The sequence below is a fragment of the Scleropages formosus genome, chromosome 7, assembly GCF_900964775.1.
Source record: "Scleropages formosus chromosome 7, fSclFor1.1, whole genome shotgun sequence".
In the NCBI taxonomy this organism is placed as follows: Eukaryota; Metazoa; Chordata; class Actinopteri; order Osteoglossiformes; family Osteoglossidae; genus Scleropages; species Scleropages formosus.
Window position 1 is genome coordinate 27,100,464 of NC_041812.1, and position 19,738 is coordinate 27,120,201.

The 19,738-nt window shown below is 41.9% G+C and overlaps 1 protein-coding gene across 3 annotated transcripts in view; it reads right to left on the reverse strand.

Moving 5' to 3' along the window:
- Nucleotides 1-16,362: 16,362 nt before the first annotated feature.
- Nucleotides 16,363-19,738, reverse strand: part of LOC108926274 (CD276 antigen-like) — a 52,607-nt gene continuing 49,231 nt past the window's right edge. For all 3 annotated transcript variants that reach the window (XM_018738864.2, XM_018738862.2, XM_018738865.2), the window contains one exon: nucleotides 16,363-17,569. The gene's annotated coding sequence lies outside the window, so the exon portion shown is untranslated. The remainder of the gene's footprint in view (nucleotides 17,570-19,738) is intronic.

Sequence of the window (19,738 nt, forward strand, 5' to 3'; positions counted from 1 at the left end):
GTTAAGAAAAAGCATTGGCTCAGAATGATTTATCTGAAGTCCTATAGTGATGATGATGATGATGATGATGAGGAGGAGGAGGAGGACTTGACTGCGCTAAGAATTTTTATACAGTCTGAGAAGAGGCTCTGAAGGTAGAGTCAGCTTAATGACATAAACAGAGTGTGGAAAAAGTTAGGCGCACTTGGCACAATGCTTGAGTAGCATACAAAAGGGTAATAATGGCCTCAACCAGCAGCTTCCCAGGAGTCTCTGTATTTTGAGTAAAAACAAGAAGAGATGGAAGAGGACAGGCTACCGAGAATTGAAGATGGTCCTGACCTGAAAGATGGACAATTATCAATGAAACAAAACGGCTTCACCCTCCCCCCAACCGGAAGCAGGAAGCAGTCATCGTTCCAAGGGGGTGCAATGATTTTGGACACAGCTGTGAATTCTGCTGACTGCAGAAATGTCACTGCATCTGTCAAATTATTGCTAGTAGCGTTTTAGAGGAATCAACACAGTGGAACAGAGTTAAATGAGCACCAGAAAGTTATTAAAGTGTGCTTATTTTTTTAAATGAGATATTTTAATTAAATTCTTACTAATATTTTGCGTTCTTGTGTCTGTATACGAAGAAAAAAACAGCCATGCACACACGGCGATGGACACACATTTACACTGAGAACCGGGAAACATCAAACAGCAAAGGCAGGAGTGACTGGAGTGTGGAGGCATTCGGGCAGTTTAGAAACGGGGCTCTTGCAGATTTGCAGCACTAAAATTTAAGATGACAATGATGCAGAACTGAATGATTCACTTTTTTTTTTTTTTTTAAAGTTTTACCCAAGCCTTCCTAGCTGTGTGTGAGGGATTTCTTAAGCTTGACCTAAGCACTTGAATGAAATCTTGGCGTAAAGTCCTTCGTCTCCCCGTCTCTCCAACAGGAGAAATCCTCAACAGGACGCACATTACACCTGCTGTCTTTTGCGGATGTGAAAATCCCATCTGTGTCATTTCCCATGCAGCAGCAGCAGCCTCAGAATTTTTTCACTGATCACTGGTTTGTGATGCAGACTTTAAAATACACGTGGCTTAAGGTTTGTGACAGAATCTGGCATTCGCCGATGTCGCCACGATCACTTCTCGGAGTTCTCATACAAACTACACAAAACAAAGTGACAAAGGGGGAGGGGTGGTGAGGTGGTAAAAATAATAAAAAAAGAGGTGAAAATAATAATAATAAAAAAAACCTATTTTCATCAAAACTGAAAATGGAAACTGACCTCAGTACGATGGAGTCCGGCCTTGTTCTTATTACGTCTTTGCCCAAATAGTGCTGAGCAACAGAAGCTCCCGTAAATTGGACAAGTTCATAAATAAACAAAGCAGTCATTCAGTGTTGACCTGTTGGGCAACTCTCGAAATTACATCCGTGCATTGTGATAATTCACAAATACAACAAAGTTTGAATTAAGGCTGTCGGGGGCAGGGGGGATTTTAAAAAAATTCAGCAGGAACTGTGTCAAAAAGTACTTAAAGAGCCAGCAGCGGTCCCAGTCCGACCTTCGATCAGAGCGGGCTCTTCGTCCGGTTCTCGGTCAAACCACCATCACAAGCGCGTGAACGGCTCAGCGGCTCAGCTCCCTTCGTATGCAGATGAGCGCGATGAAGCGGGCAGGCTCCGATTCCTAATGCATGAGAAAGAAACAAGGAGCGCGTCCTGGGATGTGTTGCGGATGAAATATTAAAGGGCGTTACTGAAAAATTCTGTCAGTCGGGACTTTTTCCGCACGCTGCTTTGAGAGAGCTGTGCAGCTTTTGACGGGAAAAGACACGTGGCGCTAACAAGACAAGGGGCCGAGCAGGCCGCCCCGCGCCGCGCCACGTTCAGGTCCTCGTTTGACTGCGCCGCACTTCCAACACTCGATCAGCCAGAGCCGGGTGGTCCGACCCGCCCTCCGTCTGTCAGCGCATGTGTCTGACGGCCGAGAAAATGTCAGCTCCGTTGCCAACTGGCTCCTCGCCGGAGCAAACGGCAAGAGGGAGCGGGAATCGTTTTCATAGCACATTTCCGGTGCCCCACAAGACAGACATTAATTAACCATAATGAGGTCGCTCTTTTATATTTTGGGTTTTCTAACAGATGCAACCCTCCATTGTCCGTGAACCAACAACGAAAATAATAACATGTGAATAGACATCAGGGTTTAATCTATAGCTTGAGGCTTTAAAGCCATCCATGAATAAAATATATCTCTGACAGAAACATAGTAAAAATGACTTTAAGTGTGAAAGAGACTCAATTAGAACCTGGCAGGCTGAAGCGAGCTTCCTTGATTACCACTACGTGGGAGTCTTGTTTTTCACGAGAAACAGATTGCTGCAGTGCTCTTTGATGTACCCCCCTGCCCCCGAGATACCGCCCCCCCCCCCCCGTCGCTCTGCACCTCGTTCGCACCTTTCTTACAACTACTCTTACTTCTTTCCTCTGCAATAGCTTCCTATTCAGGAGCTGCTGTACGGGTTCCAGTGGTGATAACGGTACCAGTTCCAGTGCCAGTTATACAGAGGTCAGGAAAAGGTGGCATGCTCCTCTGCTGACTCCATGCAAATTAAGGTTACGCCCTTAACCCACAGGGGAATTTTAAAGAGGGACTCAGGAAGATGCGGTGTGGAAAGGCCATTTTTAGGTGGGCCACTGTGCAGGCGAAATGGGTTTAGGCTCTCGTCTAACAGTGATAAAATATGTTTATTGGCAGCAGCGGGTGACATTTTTTGAGCGTGAAGGTCAAAAACAACAGTTCCAAGACACTGCGGAAACAGCAACGTCAGCAATCGGTGCCAAAATGTTCGTCAAACTCAGGGTTAGGGTGTGCATAAGGCCCGGCCAACAAGCATGACCAAGGATGACATGTCGTCTTCCACAAAGGCTGTAACGTTGGCTACCCTGGTGCTGCACTTTGCCATGATGTTGGCTGACCTCCCAAATGAGTATCTGCCAACAGCACATTGTAAAACTGAGCACTGATTTCCTGGCATTCCAAGGGTACACCATGCAAAGCTGGTATTCAGGGGAGAATTTTCAGAAAAGATAAATCTGATAATGAAGCAGCATTAGTGAACCAAATCATTTGTTTCACAAAACATAAAAGAAATATTGTTCTGAAAAAAAAATAAATTATGTAACTAATCATGTAGAAAATGGAGGAAAAAAAACAGCCAGCTGAAAAATGCATTTAAAAGGTACAATGGAAGTAGCAAATTATAGTTTTTTTTTTTTTCTCTTTTGTTACACATAAAAATGAGAGATGATTAAATTATTGCAATTTGTATTATGAAGAGGGTGTTAGACCAACTTGTACTTTGAGTTCTATATGTCTTTTAAACCAGATTTTCAAAAAACTGGTCGTTATGGGGGATTATCATGGCTAGCAGCGAACTGTGACAATTTCTCACAAATCTTACCCCGTGCCAACAAAATGGTCATGACACCCCAACTTCAGACAGACCACACATGTACGAACAGTAACACACTGTGAAATTTGCATTAGCGGGCAGCCGAAATTTCTGAAACCAAAAATCATACACTGTATGCACCATAACATTATATTTTGGTTAACTAAAGGTGCTTTTGCACTTGTCTAACTCGAACCCTCTGACAGTGATTCCTGAAATCTTCTGAAAAGGTTTCTGTGTTTATTCAAGACAAGATGTTTGACCGAAACGTGACACACAAATGAAACACACGTCGCACGCAGGTAAGAGCCACCTACAACAAGCATTTACCTGAGTCACCCCCTGTAGAGGCTGCAGCTGCTCTACAGCTCAGAGAGGTCCACCACCCTCTGAAGGCTGGAAGATCACACCCCGGGGGGGTTCCTTTGGCTGTACACCAAGCAAGGCAGTGCTACTTTTCTTGGACTGCACCCGTAAATATCCAGCTCTGCACTATAGGTGGGTAAATTGTGATCCATTAAAAAGAGAGAAAAAACCAGACACACCTGGCTTTGGGGTTTTTTCTGATTATCTCTTTTATTTCTTTTAGAATCAGGAGTCTTGCCCATTCCGCAGATTTCTGCTCAGGGCTTAGTGTGACATATCGCTAATCTATTTCTGTGGAGTTTATTAACTGTCGGACTTCGGTTGCAGCGCAGGGGCGTCGTGTGGATTGCCAATGTCCCAGACTGCACTGGCTGCAAGCGGGCAATGGATCGCGAGCGCTGTTGAAATAAGTCTCCAGTCGCTTTGGGTGCTTTGGTCTTGTAACAACTAATTAGCCTAATCCCTTAAAAGAGCTGAAAAGTATTTGCTAATGATACCCAAAATGAGTCATTCTGGGACAAATGGATTGTAGTATAATGGGGCCTTAAGATCAGAGATCAAAACCATCTCCTAGTGTACTAACGGCACTAAGCAGAGTTTCTACGTGCAGGAGACAAGCGCCGACATCAGAGTCTGACAAAGATGGCCTGTTGGACATATGGCACAGATGTGGCCTCTTCTTGCATCTTACCAGGTTCCTGCAGATAAAGCATACATTTTAATGCATTTAGCAGTTCCATGGCGCAATACAATTTGCAGGTTACACAGCAAAGTGCAGAAGCAGAAACTCTATGTAAATGGACTCAGTATGTACTGCAAGTGGAGCAGCTTTATTCAGCCCAGGGTAGAGCATCCAACAAAAAAGACATCTGGCTACATGTGCTTAGGTTAACGAATCCAATGCAACATGCCTCAACACAATCACTATGACAAAATGTCATAATCAGAGATTCTTCACCTCCCACCTGGCCTGTCCTCCTGTCACGATCTATCGATCAAACTGGACAACGCACTCATTTTGCCTACCTCCTTGACTAAGAGTCTAGGAGTGACGATTGACTCGATTCTGTCTTTCACTCAGCACATCGAAGCCACAACCCGGACCTGCAGATAAATCCTGCATAACATCTGCAGGATCTGTCCTTACCTCACAACTGACTCCGCCCAACTACTTGTCCAGGCCATGGTGACTTCCTGTCTGGACTACTGCAACTCTCTCCTGTGTGGTCTTCCTGCTACTGCCATCAAACCTCTGCAGCTGATACAGAACGCTACTGCACGAGTTGTGTTTGACTTGCCAAAGTGTTCCCATGTATCTCCTCTACTCATCTCTCTGCACTGGCTTCCTATAGCTGCCTGAATCAAATTCAAGACCCTGGTTTTTGTCTACAAATACATCAACAGAACTGCTCCCAGCTATTATAGCTTCATCAATCGCTACACCCCAGCCAGACCCCTTCGCTCGTGTATTTCTGTTCGCTTAGTGGCCCCACACACGAAAGGTAAAGCGCGTAGGTTCTCAGCTCTGGCTCCGTTGTGGTGGAATGACCTCCCCCTCTCACTCAGAACTGCTGAAACTCTGTGTCCATTCAAGAAGGGTCTGAAAATTCACCTTTTCTGGACTCATTTCACCAAAGATCTCTCCAGCTCATGTATGGTGTAAATGTTCATGCCCGTAACGTTATGATCATCCCCAGATAACCCTTTACACAGCTGCTGCTCCTATATTGTATGTGAATGTTTGTTTACCTTCTTAAAATTTTTGTTTTTAAAATTGCAGGAAGGCTATCAGGATTCATCTATCCTGCATTTTATGCACCTATTCGACGATGAACATCGATGCATCAATTGGAAAGTAAACTTGGTTTGCTTAAGAATCACGTCTGCAACTGTGTCTCTTTCTCCTAATGTAATGCACAAATCTGTATTTTCCCTGAGATGTGCATTGCTTTGTAGAAAAGCATCTGCTAAATGAATAAATGTAAATGTACTTTATGGTATTTCTTGAAGTATTCGGGAAGTGAACATGACTACCCCACAAGTGTTGCCTTGGTCCATGCTCCAGCTCTGTGAGCCCATTAACAGTTGGGACTGCATTAAATGATAGTAAGTGAAGCTTTAATGACTTCAGACTATTGCTGAAATACAGTGTGCAAAGAGTATGGCCTTTGATTTAATGGCCAGAGAGCTCAAGGAGACATGTCTTCACAGTGATGGTGGAGGACCCTTATTGATCTTTGCTCTCCTTAGTGTGCGTGCGTGCGTGTGTGTGTGTTAAAGCTGTAAGGATGGGTGAGTGTAAGGGACTTCTGTGACATCAGAGGAGTGAAGGATCGGTGGCAGAACTCTCAGAATAACTTTAACTGGAAGTTTTACATATCACTTTATTTGGACTCTTTCCTCCATCAGACCCTTTTTACTTTAGACCATGCCCAAGTTTTGTTCTCCCTTAATGTCCAGACCACATTGGTGTTCCACCAGTTAACAGCTGGTTCTTTTCCCAAGTCCTCTAATTTTCCCCCACGGTCCAAAGACTGCAGTCGTGTGCAAGTGAATGAATGTGTGGGTTTGACTGCCCTGGGCATGGACTGGTATCCCATCCATGGTGTTCATTGATTAATATCCCATGCTTCTCGGATAGACTCCAGACCATCGCAACTATGAATTGAACACACAGTTACTGATGGATGAATGGATGGATGGATTTTCCTATGAAACGTCCTGAAAATATTTGTGACCAAAACTGTTGTTTCAAGTAGTTTTGGAATGACAGCTTCTATAGCCCCCTTAAGAGAAACACTTGCTAACTTTGTCCAGTAAAAAATATCCAATTACTTCATTGTAGAGAGTTTCTCCAGGCCTGAAATTTTGTGCTAATCTCAACCAAACCTGAAACTCATGCCTGAACAACAGTCTTAAGACTGAGTGTAATCTCAAGAACAGAAAACTTTTGGCAGCATGTAATCGACTGGTTATAATCACCATGGTAGGCACCCTTGCTCTCCCCCCATAGCGCTTCCCAATGTGTGGTAGTACTAACTCAGGATGGCTCAAGTTTAAAAAAAAAAAAAAAAAAAAGTTCCCAATCGTGTGTGTGTATATATATATATATATATATATATATATATATATATATCGGTAAAACATTGAGTAGTTCAGTTTAAAAACACTAAGTTGCTTCGGTGGCGAGTGCCAGCAAAATTAATTACTAACTAACAGAAGAGTAGCTACTTAACCCTAGAGTAAGCCCAGTTGGTTGGTATGGGCCTATTATGTAAACTGCTCTGAATAAAAGCATCAGCTGAACAGGAAAACAACACTCTTATTAAATGTGGGAGGTCAACCAAAATATATCATATGTCATCTGCCTCAGTAACCACAGATGACACCCAAAAATAAAATCACAGAGCAAAGACCACTGTGAAAAAATGTATAATTAATCAACACACACACAAATTGGAAAATAAGTGTCAATTCCTACCCTAATTGACCTTCAGTGGAAATAGCAGAAAAATAACCAGGCAAACACACGGTTTGGAAGATGTTAGCATTTTGGTAGACTTGCAGCAGGAGTGTTCTTCAGTAAATGATTAGTCAAATATTTATGCCATGAGAGTCAGCAGGGGAACGTGTATCCTGGTGTAGTAAAGATGTCTGTAATTAACAAAGCCCATTTGGCCTAATACTTTCCTTCCACATGCTAAAGCCCTCAGTCACCAGGCATGCAATTAAAGGAGGCAATCCCAGTTCACTACTACCGTCCCCTTAACAAAATTAATTTTTAATCATTTTCCCTAACTTTCTTCAGCAAATAAAATAACAGATGTTACTTTTGTTACTGTTGTTATTACAAAATGTACACATGGATAATTCTGGATGGATTTACTTATTGAAAAGACTTCATCAGCCTCAGGTATCATTTTTGTCCAGAATGTTATTTCCTGGTTGGATTTTGGGTGTATAATTGGCTGAAAGCATTTAGATTCCATTATAGTTACTGAAGGTGCATGATTTTGGCTCACAGTAATAGCTTTGGGTTTCATTTCACAGGAGCTCTGTGGCAGATGCCCTCATGCAGGTTATAAACCAAGCAAAGAATATAATTATACTTTTTTGTTCATCAACTGCATCCCAGCTCTCGCTGTAAAATATATATTCGTGACTGAAATAAATCTCGAAAGACTAATCAACCTCGATGTTCTTCCAAAAGCCCACCTGGTTGATTTTAACCTTACAGTACCACACACACTGCTGCCAAGAGGAGAGTCCCTGGTCCTCCTCACACTGCCTTTCATCTGCCCTGCTGGGCAAAAGCATCTCTCTACTCAACTTACTCAACATAACTATTGCTCTTGGAATTTAGGTTAGGCCCCATTAAAAAAATAAATAAATAAATAAATTATAAAAAAAAAAAAAACTTTTCTGTTTGCCCATTTTCCTTTCATGGAAAGTCTCCTGTTCAGCCTATGTGCTTTTTTGCTCAGATGACAGAGAAGGCAGCGTATGATGTGTAAATCAGCTCTGTGATCTCCTCTCGAGAAATGGGTGCAAATCATTATGCCAATCTGGTTACAGCATCATCAAAAGACAGAGAGGCAAGGTTAATCTGCACAGCAGAACTAGGGCACTTGCCCGAAACTAGCACCCTTCACTTAGGATGCATTTCCTTTCTTGTCAACAACGGTGCACGCTTCCTGTACAAATAATAAGCACAGAAGTAAGGTATCCCGTGGAAACATCAATGCAGTAAATGTCTTTGGAATTCCGTTATCTCCATACAAACACTATTTATTAACACAAAACAAATAAGCACACTGAGCCCTCTAAATGAACCAGTGGTTCTGACACAGAATCAGTCAAAATGCAACCAAAAATACACTAGTATATCTATTACTCATTTTCCATTATATTGTTAGGGTGAGGTAATAATCAATGCATTCTCATGGAATATGGAATTTGAATTCCATTTGAATGTGCTTTGGTGAGATTTTTAGCAAATCGTGTGGCCTTGTCATCCATCACCTTTATCTGAAATGACACGGAGTTTGGTTTTTCCATTTCCGATTCCTAGGTGACAGTCATTTGCTGGGTCTGGCTATCACAATAAATAATCATCATTGCGCTCCAATATGTTAATCTGCATTAGCAGGGGAAAAAAAGAAAAAAAAAGCCCTCTCTCCAAATTACTTTCATCATTATCATTATTATAAGGGCCACAAAACAAGATAGCACAGGATTGATTGGGATGTCATGGAAAAGAAAAAGGAAAAAATATTAAAAAGAGATCAGCTATCATCACAAACCACAAACTTCACAAAAGGTCAAAGGACAGAATCCCGATGAATAGCTGAGAAATTACAGCCTCCCACTATTGCAACATTTGTGAATTGTGTCATATAAATGAACTGGTAGGAGAGCTGTGTGATATTTATACAATCATTTAACAAATTTCGATACTGTATCAAATGCAGGGAAATATACATAAACATTTTATTCATACATCATCACGTCGCCCTTTAACATCTCTGGCACCAATTAGCCACAGAACTGATGGCTTCTCTAGCGGTTGCTCGAATCCTCTCAGAATTTCAGAAGCACTGATGCAAACTGACAACATGGATTCATGAGCACTGCGAGCAACTCCAAGAGCAGAGACCCAACTGCACATTCACCTCAACTAAAAATGAACGTGACTTCTTAAAGCGATCCGCTAGTCTCCCCATGTCAGCGGTGCTACGGTATTTCCAAAGTGGATCTCATATGGAAGGACAGCTGGGGTTTCGCTCCTCCTGAGCAAGCAGAGGTATTTAAGGACATGGATTCGTATCCTGAAGGCTGCTCATTCAAGCCCCGGGAGGCTAGTTAGGCACCCTTAAGCAAGACATTTAGAGATGATTTTAAAAAAAAAAAAAAAAAAAAAAAAAAAAAAAAAATCACCTTGCTTAAAGTGGCTGTGGATAAAAGCGAGCCAATAACACCAGGAAAACCGTGTCCGGTAAGCCTCACGGCCAAGGAGAGAGTCCTAAAAAGGTGGAGGATGAGAAATATAAACTGGTGACAGCTTAGTACTTTTCCAATGTCGGTGTTTTTTCTGGTCATGGGGGACAAATGGATTGTGCCAAAGAAGCGCCGGCCGACTGTTTAGTCTTTTTAGTGCTTCATCCTCAGAGATAATGCCGTGTTTGCATCACGAACAGAGCTGTAATTAGAGCTGCTCCGCAAACGAAAAAGCAGAGGCGCTTGGCAGAAGAATGCTCTCTGCAGCGCCCTCGGAGTGTGCACAAATCCCTCTGCACAGACACACAAAGTATTTACTTTTTTTTTTGGGTAAATATCACAACAGTCGCTCTGACTTTCGAGCACAAAACAGGAAGGAAGCAGCAAATTGCATTTCTGCACTGTCACTATACTGGTTCGGCTGATGGCGTTCACGTTGGCCAACGCTGACCGAGATCACGCATGAAAATCACGCTCGTCCATCAGTGAAGTGAACTGCAGTTTTAAAGAGCTGCTTTCATGCTACCGTCACATACCAAGACAATTATTTGCAGCTCCGATAATTCATGTGGTAACTCACGTGGTCGCCTTGGACTTAGCCAAATCGCTCGCCAGTGGCTTCTTTGGCTTCTCAGGTGTTGAACACCCAGTGGTGGCAGAAACACTTGGAAATGCATTTTCAGACTTCCTAAAATAACTGTGCAGTGATACCTCCCCGCAGTTGCCTCCAGCTTTGATAAATTCATTTCATTTACCATAATCCTGTTAGTTCTGCTGTTTCACAGGGATTTGCTCGGAATTACTTTTAAGAAAAGTGAAGGTGCGTCATGGCCAACCTTGGAAAAATGCAGTCGGGCCCTACATTCTCCGTACTTTGTTGCACCCGGTAACATTCTTGCATCTGCTGAATCCATCTCAGACTTTACATCATTTGATGCCTCGGAGCTGGAAAGAGAAACAGTTGAAGAGCAGCGCCACTTGTCTCTGCGAACCATGAAAATGTGGTTTAATGGATGCAGGTACACTGCTGCCTGTGGTCATAACGAAAAGATGTCTTTGAGCGCCGGATTAAACGAAGAGTGCAAGCACTTATTAATTACATGAAAATGAACAACTCTGTACTGTTAAAAACCTTTGACGTTAAGGAGGTCAGATCTGCTGTTTGTTTTTCTTGTTATAACGATATTACACAAACAAACAGCAGCGACCTACGAGCTTCACTGACTCCTGCTTTTCTTAGGTGCTTCAGAAAATCACACAAAGAAACACGACGGACAAGCAACATCCGATACAAGAGGGTCGGGATCGCTGCTGGAGACGCATGATGGGCAACATGGGCGAGAGTGGAGAAGGCCATCAGAGGACGGTAGAGGGGACAGGAAGTGGAACAAAAATAGCACAAACTAGGGGTGGCATTATGAAAGAAAGAAAGAAAAAAAAAAAAAAAAAAAAAAAAAAAACACACCAAATTATTTTGCTTGGCATTGATAAAAATCAATTATTTCTTTCCCCTCAAATCTCCCCTCCTTTACTCTGAGCTGTAAGAACAAAAGGTCATTTCATTTTTAAGTGGCAACGAGATGTTGCAATACCCTCTCGAGAACAATATTTCCTCCTCAGCCCATCCTGCTATAGATCATGTCAAATACGCTGAAAAAGCGACAACATGGGAGCTGGAGCTGGCCCTGTACTGCAAGCCACTACAAGAGCCCATTCATCCTTTTCAGTCCAGTCTTCCTCAAGTTCACTAGGAGCATTCATAGCAAGGCGTATTCATCGAGGACTTGGATTTGGAGACAATACACATTTCAATATTAACATTTATTAATGTGGCCAATAAAGACTTATTTAGATTAACTAAAATCACAATCTAACTACTGGGACAAAAATCAAATTCAAATTAATCGTATTTGACTTATCTTAACAGTGTGTCAATAAACTGTGGAGTCAGCACATCTGACGCCACAAACTGCAGAAAGGACCGACCTGGAAACAAGACACCCCTGAGTACAAGGATGGCTGTAAATCCAGTTTCAGGAAAGGCCGAATCCATAGCAAAGCTGAATTTTGAGGCCTGAGGCTGGAGATGCAAATATACGAACAAATGGAGGTGATTAATTGAAATGTAAGGAGAAGCATAACGAGAAGACATACAAAACAAGGAATCCCTCAGAATAGGGAGGACAGACACTAACAGTGAAAAATAAAAATAATAACAGCAACTTTGATGATAATGCAGAAAACATACCCAAGACATTCATTCATTCATTCATTCATTTTGGTCTTATGAAGATGAATTGTGCTTCTTCCACTGAGCATAGCCCTTCGTGTAAGGTGGTGCTCAGGTCCTCTGCAGTAGATGTGCTCTCCGGCTGGTTTTCGGGAGACTTGCAGTGTCTTCACTGACGGGACGGTCGTTCATCCTGGAACATCTAACTTCTACAGGTCACATGCAAGGTGTTCCGACGTGGTCATAGCTGCTTTTGCCTTCATTTTCAGCAAGCGTGGAACAGTTTGCAAAGCGTGAGCCTGCTGACAACGCAGAGCGTGGAAAGATACATTGCACAGTGGCCTTTCTGCAACACTATATCATGACCTTACAAACTTGCTTAACTCTCCTGTTCTATTCTTTGCCCGATGTTCCCTGTGTCCTATTTCTGTACCTCGCTCTACGTAATCTTCCACAAGGCTGGCCCCTGTAGGCTAAGAAATGTCCCTGTTTTTCATAGTAAATTTATGCACCGAATATGGGAGAGAACTTCGTACAAGTTGACGTGATTTTTTTTCTACATTTCCCTCTGCAGGACAAAACTGTTGTCACATTTACTCCATCTGAAAGAATGTGTTGTTGGCTGCACCTGACCAACACCTTCATGTCTCAACAAATACCACGTAAATTGTACCACATGACAAGCTCCCCCCACTCCCCAAGCATAGTAAAGGAGGGTAATGTTGGCACACAGTGAAAAAGCCGAATTCCAGCCCAACAGGATAAGCACAGACAAGGTAGTCTGGTTTGAGGAAGTCAGGGCCACGTTTGCTGCAGATCTCCAAAGAGGCCCCGAAAAATCCGAGTACCATTATTGTCCCGGCACTTAAGTGCCTGACCAGGGGCCATTTCACTGTAAACAAAAGCAATTATGGTAGATGTGTTAGACGGTGGAAATGAGACAGATCCCTGCCTCCCCTGGACCAGTCTGAAGCTCCACGGAGCAGAACACTTTAATTAGCAAAAACCGGGCCCTGGCCATGGAAGGAAGCAGGAAAGGAAAACAAAAATAGCTGTCTAATTTTCTGGTATCAGGCCGGCAGAGCTGAATTCAATTTTGCGCAATGCAACCTCGACATTCTCATTAACCTTTCAAACGTAAAGGTTCCGATTTTTCGGCCCTGTCTCTCTGGCAAAAAGCAAATGCTCCCAACGGGAGCCTCGCTCAGCTTCCTTAAGTTGCTGTGAGCTTAAATTGGCAGCGCTGGACTGTACTGAGGCTGCAGTACAATGTAAACACAGGAGCCGTCTCAGCGTTCCCAGCCGTCTTGGCCCCGTCTTATTAATGCCACCGCAGAACATACGGAAGGGAGGCTCAGCTGCTGTGTCCTTATCATTCTTGCCCAAATGGTAACATGAGACTTCCCAAACAACACAGTATAGCAAGCATGGTCAACATCATCAGCAATTCCCCCATATTCGTCTTGGTTAAGCGATGACTTACCTGTTACTAGGGCCTGTTACTAGGGCTAAACTGATCAGCCTATTCTGACAATAACAGGACTATGGAACACGGTGCAACACAATTCCTCAGGGAAATGAATCTAACATCTGGCCGATGACTTCAACACACCCACAGAGCCTAATCTGAATTTGGAGGGGAGGAATAAATAAATAAGTGAAGTTGTAGTTAGTTCACATCAAATTCAAGCCATCCAGTCATGTATAATGTCAGAACTTTTGCAAGGGATGAATGATGCAACATACCTTAAAATAACTACTACTTCAATGTGTTGAAATGCTTTGCATAATGGCTGCTAACTCTGTGGATAAACAAGTGACCTAAGGTGAACTTTTTTTTTTTTTATTTTAATTTAACAGTTACACCAGCAGTAGCCATTCATCAGCAGTTCAGCAATGTAAGCAACACCGCATTTCATATTAAATAGCAAAAGGAGACCCCTGCCGGAAATCAAAATATCCCACTTTGTAGAAGACCTTTTCTATGAGAGATGGTCTTACAATAACAGGAATAAGAAACCCAGAAGTAGAGTACACATTTAAAATTACAACACTATTAAAATAATGCTCCAGGAGTATACTTTTACCTGACACTTTTCTCCAAAGCAACTTATGTTAAGGTTACAGTTATTTACCCATTTATACAGCTGGGTAATTTTAATTTTACTGGAACAATTTAGGGTAAGTACATTGCTCAAGGGTACTACAGCTGAAGGTGGGGATCAAACCTGCAACCTTTGGAGCCAGAGGTCAGCACTCTAACAACTACGCTACCAGCTGTTAGCAGCAGATAAAGAACACAATTGTACTGTAGCCATGAGAATTTGCCTCAGAATACAAATAAGCACTTACTTTGCTGACTGTGAGAAACACACCATTTCAAAGTAAAGCAGATGTTTCAAACAAGTAAGCGAGTTGGGCAGGGGAACGTGAGAAGTGACAGATGCAGTGGATAAAGAACACCGGCTGCCGGGTGGAAGAAACAGCCAGGCCACATTGGGTATGCAGGATATTGTGCCGAAGCCACTTGGAGACACGCACAACAACAAAACACTATTATGGCAATGTGCCTTGCCCGCCAAACACGGAAAACACCCGACATGTGAAATCATGTTCGCGGACCGCTCCCCGGAGCAGCACTTGGCAACGCTTCGCTAGCAGACTGCGGACGCGGCAGCAAACCGCTGGCAAGGACCAGCTATTTGATGTGTTTTAATTTGAGCTCTACGCTCTGCTGGCTGTGAGATACTGAGCTGCATCCCCTCCGTTAAATTAGTTCAAAATTTCAGATACACAGGCTGTGCTTACTCACCCCCTTATAAAATTTCATGGTAATTTTTACCTTTGGCACATCATCAATATTTTCTGTTTCAAACAGACTGGAACAAAAACTCTCAATGATTGTTACAGTCCGCACACAGCAAAGCCATATCCAGTGCTGCTTGAAAGTATGTGAACCGTATAGGAATGGTCATAATTCTTGTATACACTCGTACATTAAACATAAAATGTAAATCTTAAAATAAACCCATAAAATGAATAAATGATTATGATTTACACACCTGATTCCACTTACCTACCTGGTTTAACTAATGCAGCATGGGGTTCACTTATTCCTGCATCTGCACAACTTCCATGTTTCTGCTGCACACATGATTTCCTCTAAAGCAACATAAGAATTGGTCATTACACACCTGTGTCACATAAAGACTGCTTCTCATTAACTAACCATTTTGTGGTAAATCTAATGGACATGGGGGTTCACATACTTTGAAGCAACACTGTTTAAAAAAAAAAAAACTGAAACTGCTGAAACTAGTTTTTTCCTCATAATTCTTTTATGTCTAGGTCATTGGCTGAGTTGTCCTTCACTTTCCTTATTTGCCAGAGAGTTTTGAACACCTTTCACTACCAAACCAGTGTTCTGAACAGATTGTTGAAGAATGTCTCTGAAGTGTGCTATGATAGCCATGCTGGCTGTGATCCCATGGACCTGCTAAAGATAATCAACTATATGACAACAAAGCAACCCCAGACCATGACACTGCCCCATCTATGCTGGACAGTGGGAACCACCGAGTCACAAATACTGTAGAGTTGAACCCAAATATTTTTGATTCATCTGTCAGCAAGACTAACTTGCATTCCTGAAACAAGTTTGTGTGGGTTTAGCTGAGGCAAGTCTGTTTTAAAGCTTCTGTGCTCAGACTTTTGAGTGGCATCGTACACTGACAGGCTAAGCATATTTTTAATGAAAACAAAACAGCAGGAGCTCAAAATTAAAAATGAAAGCATGTGCATATTAAAAGGACCAAATTCACCTCTAAGGCGTTTTTTTGTCACAGCAAACCAGTGTATCCACAGAGTGGAAGAGAATTAGATTTGAAATGGCAGCACTAAACACGACAGCCCTCCCAATTAAAGTGGCTTCACTACTTGGTCCTCTTGCCTTGGTACATTGATTTTTCAATTTTCAAGGTGCTGTCTCAGGCAACTGTTTCCGCTGCACAGTCAACAATGAGGGGTTATAACCCTCGTCTTATCTCTCGGTAGCTTGATTTAATTAATTAAGCAATTAATTTGAGAGAAACCTGCTGCAAGCCGGTGCTAGACTGCCAAAATTGGGGCCGGATCATTTAGCGAAGTGCATTTTTCAACAGATTATGTTTTTTCCACAGATCTGAATTACGAAGTCAGAGCTAAGAGGAAAGATGACAAGAGTCAGAGCGGAGTCACAGTGCAGAGAGTCCTTCTTTTCTGCTAGAAAACAGCAGCACAATTTCTGACAATGGAAGCTGATTCTTTATTGACAGCTAGTAATGTGGTGTGTGGTCTTGGCTTAGAAACAAACCCTTTGGAGTATTAAATGTCTGAAAAGTCAGAGTTGCTTTTAATAGGAGATAGGCAGCCCATTTCAGTATGCTAGAGGTGAAATGTGTATCACTTTTATTGGAGAAAGGTTAATTTCATCAAGTCCTAATTTGGCACAAACATAAACAATAGATATCCTGCAATAGACTAACGTCCCATCCAGGGTGCATCCCATTAACCTTGTGATCAGTGATTATGGGACAAACTCCGGTCCTGACCGGACTCTGCATGGTACGAACAGTTATCGAAAGTGAGTGAGAGGAACCACAGAATAGTTAATGTTTTTTCTATTGGCTTTTAATTCCCCCCCTCCCCCTAAATTCTTGGATGGCCCATTAACACTGAATTTCCACACCAACTGTTTTCATGTACAACACAATGACAAACAGGACTTTTTTCTCTGATGTGAAAGAGTGTGCAATGCATTATCTTTTATCAAACAGAAAAATTTTCCATTTCCAGTAAATGATGGCATATAAACTTTTTCACTAACCTTTTTCCTTTCCAATATTTCACTAAAGGCTTTGAACATTTAATTTTAGTATTTTCAAGCTTAATTGACATTCAGGTTTGAACTTCCTAGGTTAAAAAGTTACAGCAGAGCAGATGGAGATTGTCGGGTTGCAAGTTGTTTCTCTGGCAGCTAATAATTGGCAACTCTTTGGTAAATTGGGGTGAAGATCCCATCTTGGACACAGATATTAACAGGCATCTCACTGATTCTTTACTTTGTAGCAAATCTTGAAATATGTTGAATTCTTCAAAGTAGTAGTATCTACATTGTGCTGCCCCAAATCTCCATTTGATTTTGTTAATCTAAAATTCCCTTATAAAAATATTGACAAAATATACCGTTTTACCCACCTGTGAGTAAAGGATAAGTAGAAAGTACTGCAAGAACCAGAACAACATAAGATTGCCATGTCTTGTTTCTTGTGGACAGGATTCCTTATTCACAAAGGGTCAAACAGGTCTTGGAAACATACATCAATCCAGTGAAATTTTAAGTTGTTCTTGCTGAGGTGAGAAGAGAGGAATCTCAAGGAAAATGCAACTTCATCTCCATGCTCAACCCAGCCCAGCCCAGCATCGGAGGCATTATTGGAGGGAGAGATGACATATTACAGCATCACTTGGGACGGCAGAAATCCCACGACATTACACCTGAAAGAAGCACAGAGGGAGAATTATGAGGAACAATAGACTGGGAAGAAACAAACCAATCCCTCTCCTTTTTACAAGATGTCCAAGACTCTCATAGTGACCCAAGAGAAATAGGTAAACTTACCTTAATAAAATTCTCCAACACCCATTAATACACAAACAGCACATGTTGAATTCAAATCCCACACCAGTTGGGTCACACAAAAGCAGAGTTCTTCTGGGACTCTTGTCACAAGAAAGTGCAAAAGTAAGCAAATTCACATCCACAATGCTTCTATGGAGATTTGTTTAGAAGCCTTTAGTTAAGCCTCATGAATGCCTCCAGAATGTCCTTCCTTGTAATTTTATGCCATGATTTGCACTTACTCCCCCCCCCCCCCCTTTTCTCCCAAAATGACTTTGGGCAAAACATTGTAACTTATCATGATAATGAGGATAAAATACAAAGTTTCGGGAGGAAACAGGAGTAGTGTGCCAGTGCCTTCTTCATCATAAATCTGTGGGGTTCAAACACAGGTAGAACACCTCGAGCTGGACTGAAAACCCACACCCACCGAGCAGCTGCAAGGCTCCAGTATTACCTGCTGCCCCATCATGTCCCATTTATACAGCAGGGTAACTTTTATTGGAGCAAATTAGTACCTTGTTCAACGGTACCACAGCAAGGTGGGACTTGAACCTGATTCTTTCAAGTGGAAGTCAGCACCACTAACCACACCACCATCTTCTGAACCATTTCAATGCAATCTCATGTTACCATGCCAATGTGAAACAGGAAGCACTTTCTACACTGAAGAATGCTGATCTCTTTGCACCAATAAAACAAGCACCAGCTTCAATAAACTTACTGCAGAACATAGTGGGGACATAGATAAAGCCTCTTTGTATAACTTCCAAATAGGAACAAGAGACAATAAGCTTCCAGATTTACATACAGTACATGATTAAAATAAATCCTAAAGAAGTTTATCGGGGGGGGGGGAAACCACTAGACAAGAATGAGTTATGTCATCCAGACATTTTGCTTTGCAAGCTCTATTTTGTGTGATTGAAGAGTTATACACAGCAGATAGACATGGAACTTCAGTGCCTGAGAAATAAAAATAATAAATCTGCACATCTGTGAGGTACTATGAATTTCTTGATTCTGAGTCACCATGGGGGCTGGAGTTGTACCCACTTTGTACATGAATTTTAAAAAATACTGATCTACCTCTGCAGCTTTTTCTTGTTCAAAAGCTGTCCTGTCACCAGGATGTTGAGATGTTCCCTGCTTCCGGTCCAACGAATTAGGGTTTAATGCCACAATGTGGCTCCGAGTGTGCAAGGCTAAACCTGAAAATCATCAGGCTGCTTTACCAGCCTGGCTCCATGCTGATGAATCGCTTATGGGACACTGAGATATAATCATTTGCATGCTATAGGACACAAGGCAAGTTAAAAGCAACGGGAGCACAGTGCACTCTGAGTAATGACTGACTCCTCGCTGCATCTGCTCCTCTTTCATTTCGACTGATTGAAGTGCCATAATTCGTGCTCTTCCATGGTAACCGATTGTGAACAAAAGTACCAACCTGCTGTCTTGATGTTTACAAAAATTGTTGGCTGATTGAAAAAAATCGTTTGAATGATGCCTTCTGTCAAACCAAGTTCTGCGTTAGGTGCTTTACATGACAGAAACCCCCTACATAATGTGTCCCGAACAAATCTACTAAACATACATAACAAAGTCTGGTAAAACAGGAAACCCAGCTCAGCCAAATTAATAAGCAATTTATGAGCATTTTATGAGAAATTTTATACAGTTGGAAGGATGCTGAACTGTTTCTACCTGCACAGGTGAACTAGTGTGGTGTGAACATTACATATAATAAAGTATAAGCAAAACAGATGCAATTAAATTCAAAATGCAATTAAACTGAAAATGTAATTAAATTTGTAACTGAATTAAGAATTATTATTATTGTTGTTTGCTAATGAACAGACAGATTTATCCAAATTGACTCATTCATACATCAATGAATATTCATTGGACCAATTCAAGGTAAGCAGCAAGATTTAGACTGACATCCCTCAAGTTATAAGTCTATTCCCTGTGCCCTCACAACTGCCGAGATTACACAAAATCGGGTGCAGAGCTATATTTTTGCATTTTTTAAACCAGAATCG